The 8,500-nt window shown below is 41.2% G+C and overlaps 1 pseudogene; it reads left to right on the forward strand.

Moving 5' to 3' along the window:
• The first annotated feature begins 596 nt into the window (after positions 1–596).
• LOC112634941 lies at positions 597–5,545 on the forward strand (annotated as a pseudogene).
• Positions 5,546–8,500: the final 2,955 nt, after the last annotated feature.

Consider the following 8,500-nt stretch of genomic DNA (forward strand, 5'->3'; position numbering starts at 1 on the left):
AGTAAGCCACCATTACATTAGCAATAGGGTATTGTAATCCTTAAATCTGAAGTGTCATTATTAATGTGTCTCAGGTTCTAACATCACATTTCTGTCTCACTGCAAATTCTCAAAAGAAATAAACTGTTTAGCCCAGCCTGATTACATACCTTTGTCTAATCAAGCATGACCAAGTTGAAAGTGTCATTTGAAAGACAAATATATGGCCAACAGTTCTCCTATTTATGTTTTAGTTTTCTGGTGAAAAGATATATATATATATATATATATATATATATTTAGAATTAGCCAGCTGTATTCAATACAAATGATTCCAATTGTGTTGGCAATATCCAAAGCATTGTAATCAAGAGTCAGTCAAACATATGCCTCCTTCTGTCCATCTGGCCCAAACAGGGTGTTGACCTTGGCCACATCAGTGTCATAGAGCTTCTTCACAGCCTGCTTAATCTGGCGCTTTTTGGACTTAAAATCCACAATGAATACAAGTGCATTATCTTTTATTTTCTTTATTGATTTTTATATTCTTTATTGATTCAGTGGTCAGTAGCAACTTGATAACGACATAGTGGTCAAGTCTCTTTCTCTTGGGGATGATGTTCCAAGGATATTTGAGCTGCCTCTGGAGCTTCAGTATCTTGGGCCACTGGAAGGTAGGTGATGTGCAGATCCTCTTTATTTTTGTGGCTGTGGAATCCTTTCAGCACTGCCTTCTTGAGCTTCAAAGCCTTTGCTTTCGCTTTGGCTTTAGGAGGCTTCAGGAGCTTCTTTCTTCATCATCTTGTGAAAAGGCTCTATATTTTTTTGAGTAAGTGTGTGAGACTATCAGTGAAGAGACTATGGCAGCACCACACTACCAGGCACCTAAAGCTCTCTTATCCCACCCCAAATGTAAATATGGCAAGCTTGCTATCCCATAAACGTATCCCACAAACGTTTGTATCCCACAAACGTACATATGGTAGGCTTGAATAATATCATGTAAATATGTTTTTTCCAGCAAATATGAGTTGAACATTTTCTTTGTGCCCACAGCTGAGCAAACAGCAATGAGTAAGTGTTGATTGCCTTTAAATTCTACTGAGATTAACAGAGCATAAATGAGTTCCCTTATCATTAAACAAGAAGATTATTGATTACAAAAAGTGTTGTGAAAGATAGAGAATGGAGAGAAACCAAGATTAAGGCCTTAAATTCCCTTTCAAATTGGTAAAAGAGACCTTGGAGGAATCGACCTCCATTCTGAAATGTGAATGAGGAGAAGAAACCAGTTATAGGAGGGAGGAGCCTTTAGGGAAAAGGTTGAAAGGAGAAATAATACATTGTGTTTGCACACAGAAAAGAGGCACAGAAAGAGCTAAGGACCAGCTTGCCCAACATAATGAGATCCTGTTTCTACAAAAAAATAAATAAATAAAAAAAATTAGAATTAATTGGGTTCAGTGGCACACTGGTAGTCCCAGCTACTTGAAAGGCTGAGGCAACAGGATTACTTGAATCCAGGAAGTTAAGGCTGCAGTGAGCCAGGATTGCACCATGGCTACACTCAGCCTGGATGACAGGGAGCCTGTCCCAAAAAACAAGTGAAACAGAGAGAGATAAAAAAGGGAGGGAAGGGGAGGGGAAGGGAAGAAAAGGGTGGGGAGGGAAGAAGGGGAGGGAAGAAGGAAGGGAAGAAGGAAAGGAAGAAGGAAGGAAAGAAGGCAGGCAGGCAGGCACTGGCTACAGCAAAATGAAGGACAAAACAGCAGTAGAGTTTGGGAAAGTGAGTAGACGAAATATGGCCTAAGACTTGTAAGCTTACTAAAAAAATAGTTGGGAATCGTTCCAAGATGGCTGAATAGGAATAGCTCCAGTCTGCAGCCCCCAGAATGATCGATGCAGAATATGGGTGATTTCTGCATTTCCAACTGAGGTACCTGGGTCATCTCACTGGGACAGATTGGACAGTGGGTGCAGACCATGGAGGGTGAGCCAAAGCAGGGTGGGGCATCACCTCACCCAGGAAGTGTAAGAGGCCAGGGGATTTCCCTTTCCTAGCCATGGGAAGCCGTGTCAGATGGTACCTGGAAAATCTGGACACTCCCACCCTAATACTGTGCTTTTCAAAAGGTCTAAGCAAATGGCACACCAGGAGATTATATCCTGCACCTTGCTCGCAGGTCCCACATTCACGGAGCCTTTCTCACTGCTAGCGCAGCACTGCAAGATCCAACTGTGAGGTGCCAGCCTGGCTGGGTGAGGGGCATCCGCAATTGCTGAGGCTTGAGTAGTTAAAAGGAGTGGCCAGGGAGCTCAAACTGGGTGGATCCCAACGCAGTGCAATGAGGCCTGCCTGCCTCTGTAGACTCCACCTCTAGGGGCAGGGTATAGCTGAACAAAAGGCAACAGAAACTTCTGCAGACTTAAACGTCCCTGTCTGACAGCTCTGAAGAGAGCAGTGGTTCTTCCAGCATGGAGTTTAAGCTCTAAAAACAGACAGACTGCCTCCTCAAGTGGTTCCCTGACTCCTGTGTAGCCTAACTGGGAGACACTGCCCAGTAGGGGCTGACTGACACCTCATACATCCAGGTGCCCCTGTGAGATGAAGCTTCCAGAGGAAGGATCAGGCAGCAATATTTGCTCTTCTGCAATATTTGCCATTCTGCAGCCTCTGCTGGTGATACCCAGGTAAACAGGGTCTGGAGTGGACCTCCAGCAAACTCCAACAGACCTGCAGCTGAGGGTATTGACTGTTAGAAGGAAAACTAACAAACAGAAAAGAATAGCATCAACATGAACAAAAAGGACATCCACACCAAAACTCCATCTGTAGGTCACCATTATCAAAGACCAAAGGTAGATAAAACCACAAAGATGGCGAGAAACTAGAGCAGAAAAACTGAAAATTTTAAAAACCAGAGTGCCTCTTCTCCTCCAAAGGATCACAGCTCCTTGCCAGCAACAGAACAAAGCTGGATGGGGAATGAATTTGATGAGATGACAGAAGTAGGCTTCAGAAGGTCAGTAATAACAAACTTCTCCAAGCTAAATGAGGATGTTTGAACCCATCACAAGGAAGTTAAAAACCTTGAAAGAAGATTAGATAAATGGCTAACTAGAATAAACAGCATAGAGAAGACCATTTTAAATGACCTGATGGAGCTGAAAACCATGGCACGAGAACTACTTGATGCAAGCATAAGCTTCAGTAGCTGATTTGATGAAGTGGAAGAAAGAGTATCAGTTATTGAAGACCAAATGAATGAAATGAAGCGAGAAGAGAAGTTTAGAGAAAAAGAGTAAAAAGAAATGAACAAAGCCTCCAAGAAATACAGGAGTATGTGAAAAGACCAAATCTACGTTTGATTGGTGTACCTGAAAGTGACAGGGATAATGGAACCAAGTATGAAAACACTTTTCAGGATATTATCCAAGAGAACTTCCCCAACCTAGCAAGGCCAACATTCAAATTCAGGAAATACAGAGAACACCACAAAGATACTTCTCGAGAAGAGAAACCCCAAGACACACAATTGTCAGATTCATCAAGGTTGAAATGAAGGAAAAAATGTTAAGGCAGCCAGAGAGAAAGGTCTGGTTATCCACAAAGGGAAGTCCATCAGACTAACAGCAGATCTCTTGGTAGAAACTCTACAAGCCAGAAGAGAGTGGGGGCCAATATTCAACACTCTTAAAAAAAAAAAAAAAAAAAAAGACTTTTTCAATCCAGAACTTCATATCCATCCAAACTAAGCTTCATAAGTGAAGGAGAAATAAAATCCTTTACCGACAAGCAAACGCTGAGAGAGATTTTGTCAACACCAGGCCTGCCTTACAAGAGGTCCTAAAGGCAGCACTAAACATGGAAAGGAACAACTGGTACCAGCCAGTGCAAAAACATGCCAAATTGTAAAGACCGTCAATGCTAGGAAGAAACTACATCAACTAATGGGCAAAATAAGCAGCTAACATCATAATGACAGGATCAAGTTCACACATAACAATATTAACCTTAAATGTAAATGGGCTAAATGCCCCCAATTAAAAGACACAGACTGGTAAACTGGACAAAGCATCAAGACCCATCAGTGTGTTGTATTCAGGAGACCCATCCCACGTGCAGGGACACACATAGGCTCAAAATAAAAGGATGGAGGAAGATCTACCAAACAAATGGAAAACAAAGAAAAGCAGGGGTTGCAATCCTAGTCTCTGGAAAAAAAACAGATTTTAAACAAACAAAGATCAAAAGTGACAAAGAAGGACATTACATAATGGTAAAGGGATCAATTCAACAAGAAGAGCTAACTGTCCTAAATACATGTGCACCCAATACAGGAGTACCCAGATTCATAAAGCAAGTCCTTAGCAATCTTCAAAGAAACTTAGACTCCCACACAGTAATAATGGGAGACTTTAACACCCCACTGTCAACGTTAGACAGATCAACAAGACAGAAGGTTAACAAGGATATCCAGGACTTCAACTCAGCTCTGCACCAAGCAGACCTAATAGACATCTACAGAACTCTCCACCCCAAATCAACAAAATATACATTCTTCTCAGCACTACATCACACTTATTCCAAAACTGACCATATAGTTGGAAGTAAAGACTCCTCAGGAAATGTAAAAGAACAGAAATCACAAAACAACTGTCTCTCAGATCGGGAGAATCTCCATTGACATGCACGGGACCCTGGAGGACCAGCTCAGCCACCTGCGGCAGTATGAGAAGAGCATCCTCAACTATAAGCCAAAGATGGATCAGCTGGAGGGTGACCACCAGCTCATCCAGGAGGCACTCATCTTTGGCAACAAGCACACCAACTACACCATGGAGCACATCCATGTGGGCTAGAAGTAGCTGCTCACCACCATCGCCAGGACCATCAATGAGGTGGAGAACCAGATCATGACCTGGGATGCCAAGGGCATCAGCCAGGAGCAGATGAATGAATTCCAGGCCTCCTTCAACCATGTTGACTGGGATCACTCTGCACACTGGGTCCCGAGGAGTTCAAAGCCTGCCTCATCGGCTTGGGTTATGATATTGGCAATGACCCCCAGGGATAAGCAGAATTTGCCTGCATCATAAGCATTGTGGACCCCAACTGGCTGGGGGTAGTGACATTCCAGGCCTTCATCGACTTCATGTCCCGTGAGACAGCCAATACAGATACAGCAGACCAAGTCATGGCTTCCTTCAAGATCCTGGCTGGGGACAAGGACTACATTACCGTGTACGAGCTGCATCATGAGCTGCCGCCTGAGCAGGCAGAGTACTGCATCGCACAGATGGCCCCCAACACTGGCCCCAATTCCATGCCAGGTGCTCTGGACTACATGTCCTTCCCCACAGTGCTGTGTGGCGAGAGTGACCTCTAATCCACCCCGCCGAGCCGCCCTCGTCCCATGCGCCATGCCCTGACTTGCACCTCCACCATCACCCATCTCCTGCCTAGGTTTGGTTTCAGCTCCCAGCTTCCATCGGGCAAGCTGGGGCCCACGTGGTATCCAGCCTCCCTGCCTGGGAAGTGACAGTTTACAAAATTATTTTCTGCAAAAAAGAAAAAAACAGTTATGTTAAAAAACAAAAAACTATGTATTTTATTATAGAAAAAGTATTTTTTCTCCACCAAATGGAAAAAAAGAGGAAAGATTAACTATTTGCACCGAAATGTCTTGTTTTGTTGTGACATAGGAAAATAACCAAGCACAAAGTTATATTCTATCCTTTTTACTGATTTTTTTTTTCTTCTATCTGTTCCATCTGCTGTATTCTTTTCTCCAGTCTCATGTCCACTTTGGTGTGGGAGTTGGGGTAGGGGGTACTCTTGTCAAAACGCACATTGGTGCATGTGTGTTTGCTAGCTCAATTGTCCATGAAAATATTTTATGATATTAAAGAAAACCTTTTGAAATGGCTGTTTTTTAAGGAAGAGAATTTATGTGGCTTCTCATTTTTAAATCCCCAGAGGTGTGACTAGTCTCTTTCTAAACACATACTTCAAAAATTTTAATATTGTCTATAAAAAATATGACAAACTTGGAGAATATGGACAACTTTGATATTGCTTGGCAAGAATGGTATTGAAACAACTACACTCCAAAAAAAAAAAACAAAAAAAAAAAACTGTCTCTCAGACCACAGTGCAATCAAATTAGAACTCAGGATTAAGAAATTCACTCAAAATCATATGACTACATGGAAACTGAGCAATCTGCTCCTGAATGACTACTGGGTACATAACGAAATGAAGGCAGAAATAAAGATGTGCTTTGAAACCAATGAGAACAAAGACACAACATACCAGAATCTCTGGGACACATTTAAAGCAATTTGTAGAGGGAAATTTATAGCACTAAATGCCCACAAGAGAAAGCAGGAAAGATCTAAAATTGACACCCTAACATCACAATTAAAATAACTAGACAAGCAAGAGCAAACAAATTCCAAAGCTAGCAGAAGGCAAAAATTAACTATGATCAGAGAGGAACTGAAGGAGATAGAGACACAAAAAACCCTTCAAAAAATCAATGAACCCAGGAGCTGGTTTTTTGAAAAGATCAACAAAATATATAGACCACTAGCAAGACTAATAAAGGAGAAAAGAGAGAAGAATTAAATAGATGCAATAAAAAATGATAAAGGGGATATCACCACTGATCCCATAGATATACAAACTACCATCAGAGAATACTATAAACATCTCTATGCAAATAACCTAGAAAATCTAGAAGAAATGGATAAATTCCTGGACACATACATCCTCCCAAGACTAAACCAGGAAGAAGTTGAATCCCTGCAGAGATCAATAACAGGCTCTGAAATTGAGGCAATCATTAATAGTCTACCAACCAAAAAAAGTCCATGACCAGATGGATTCACAGCCGATTTCTACCAGAGGTACAAGGAGGAGCTGGTACCATTCCTTCTGAAACTATTCCAATCAACAGAAAAAGAGATACTCTTCTCTAACTCATTTTATGAGGCCAGCATCATCCTCATACCAAAGCCTGGCAGAGACACAACAACAAAAAAAGAGAATTTTAGGCCAATATCCCTGATGAATATTGATGCAAAAATCCTGAATAAAATACTGGCAAACCGAATCCAGTAGAACATCAAAAAGCTTATCCACTACGATCAAGTCAGCTTCATCCCTGGGATGCAAGGCTGGTTTAACATATGCAAATCAATAAAGGTAATTCATCACATAAACAGAACCAAAGACAAAGACCACATGATTATCTCAATAGATGCAGAAAAGGCCTTTGACAAAATTCAACAGTCCTTCATGCTAAAAACTCTTAATAAACTAGGTATTGATGGTACGTATCTCAAAATAATAAGAGCTATTTATGACAAACCCACAGCCAATATGATACTGAGTGGGCAAAAACTGGAAGCATTCCCTTTGAAAACTAGCACAAGACAGGAATGCCCTCTCTCACCACTCCTGTTCAATACAGTGTTGGAATTTCTGGCCAGGGCAATCAAGCAAAAGAAAGAAATAAAGGGTATTCAATTAGGAAAAGAGGAAGTCAAATTGTCCCTGTTTGCAGATGACATGACTGTATATTTAGAAAACCCCATCGCCTCAACCCCAAATCTTAAGCTGATAGGCAACTTCAACAAAGTCTTAGGATACAAAATCAATATGCAAAAATCACAAGCATTCCTATACACCAATAAGGGACAGAGAGCCAAATCATGAGTGAACACCCATTCACAATTGCTTCAAAGAGAACAAAATTCCTAGGAAGCCAACTTACAAAGGATGTAAAGGACCTCTTCAAAGAGAACTACAAACTACTGCTCAATAAAATAAAAGAGGACACAAACGAATAGAAGAATATTCCATGCTCAAGGATAGGAAGAATCAGTATCATGAAAATGACCATACTGCCCAAGGTAATTTATAGATTCAATGCCATCCCCATTAAGCTACCAATGACTTTCTTCACAGAATTGGAAAAAAAAAAAACACTTTAAAGTTCATATGGAACCAAAAAAGATCCCACATTGCCAAGACAATCCTAAGCGAAAAGAACAAAGCTGGCGGCATCACACTACCTGACTTCACACTATACTACAAGGCTACAGTAACCAAAACAGCACAGTATTGGTACCAAAACAGAGATATAGACCAATGGAACAGAACAGAGGCCTCAGAAATAACACCACACATCTACAACCATCTGAACTTTGACAAACCTGATAAAAACAAGAAATGGGGAAAGGATTCCCTATTTAATAAATGGTGCTGGGAAAACTGGCTAGCCATATGTAGAAAGCTGAAACTGGATCCCTTCCTTACACCTTATACAAAAATTAATTCACGATGGATTAAAGACATAAATGTTAGACCTAAAACCATACAAATCCTAGAAGAAAACCGAGGCAATACCATTCAGGACATAGGCAAGGGCAAGGACGTCATGACTAAAACACCAAAAACAACGGCAACAGAAGCCAAAATAGACGAATGGGATCTAATTAAAGAGCTTCTGCA

Source organism: Theropithecus gelada, chromosome 11, assembly GCF_003255815.1.
Source record: "Theropithecus gelada isolate Dixy chromosome 11, Tgel_1.0, whole genome shotgun sequence".
Classification (NCBI taxonomy): Eukaryota; Metazoa; Chordata; class Mammalia; order Primates; family Cercopithecidae; genus Theropithecus; species Theropithecus gelada.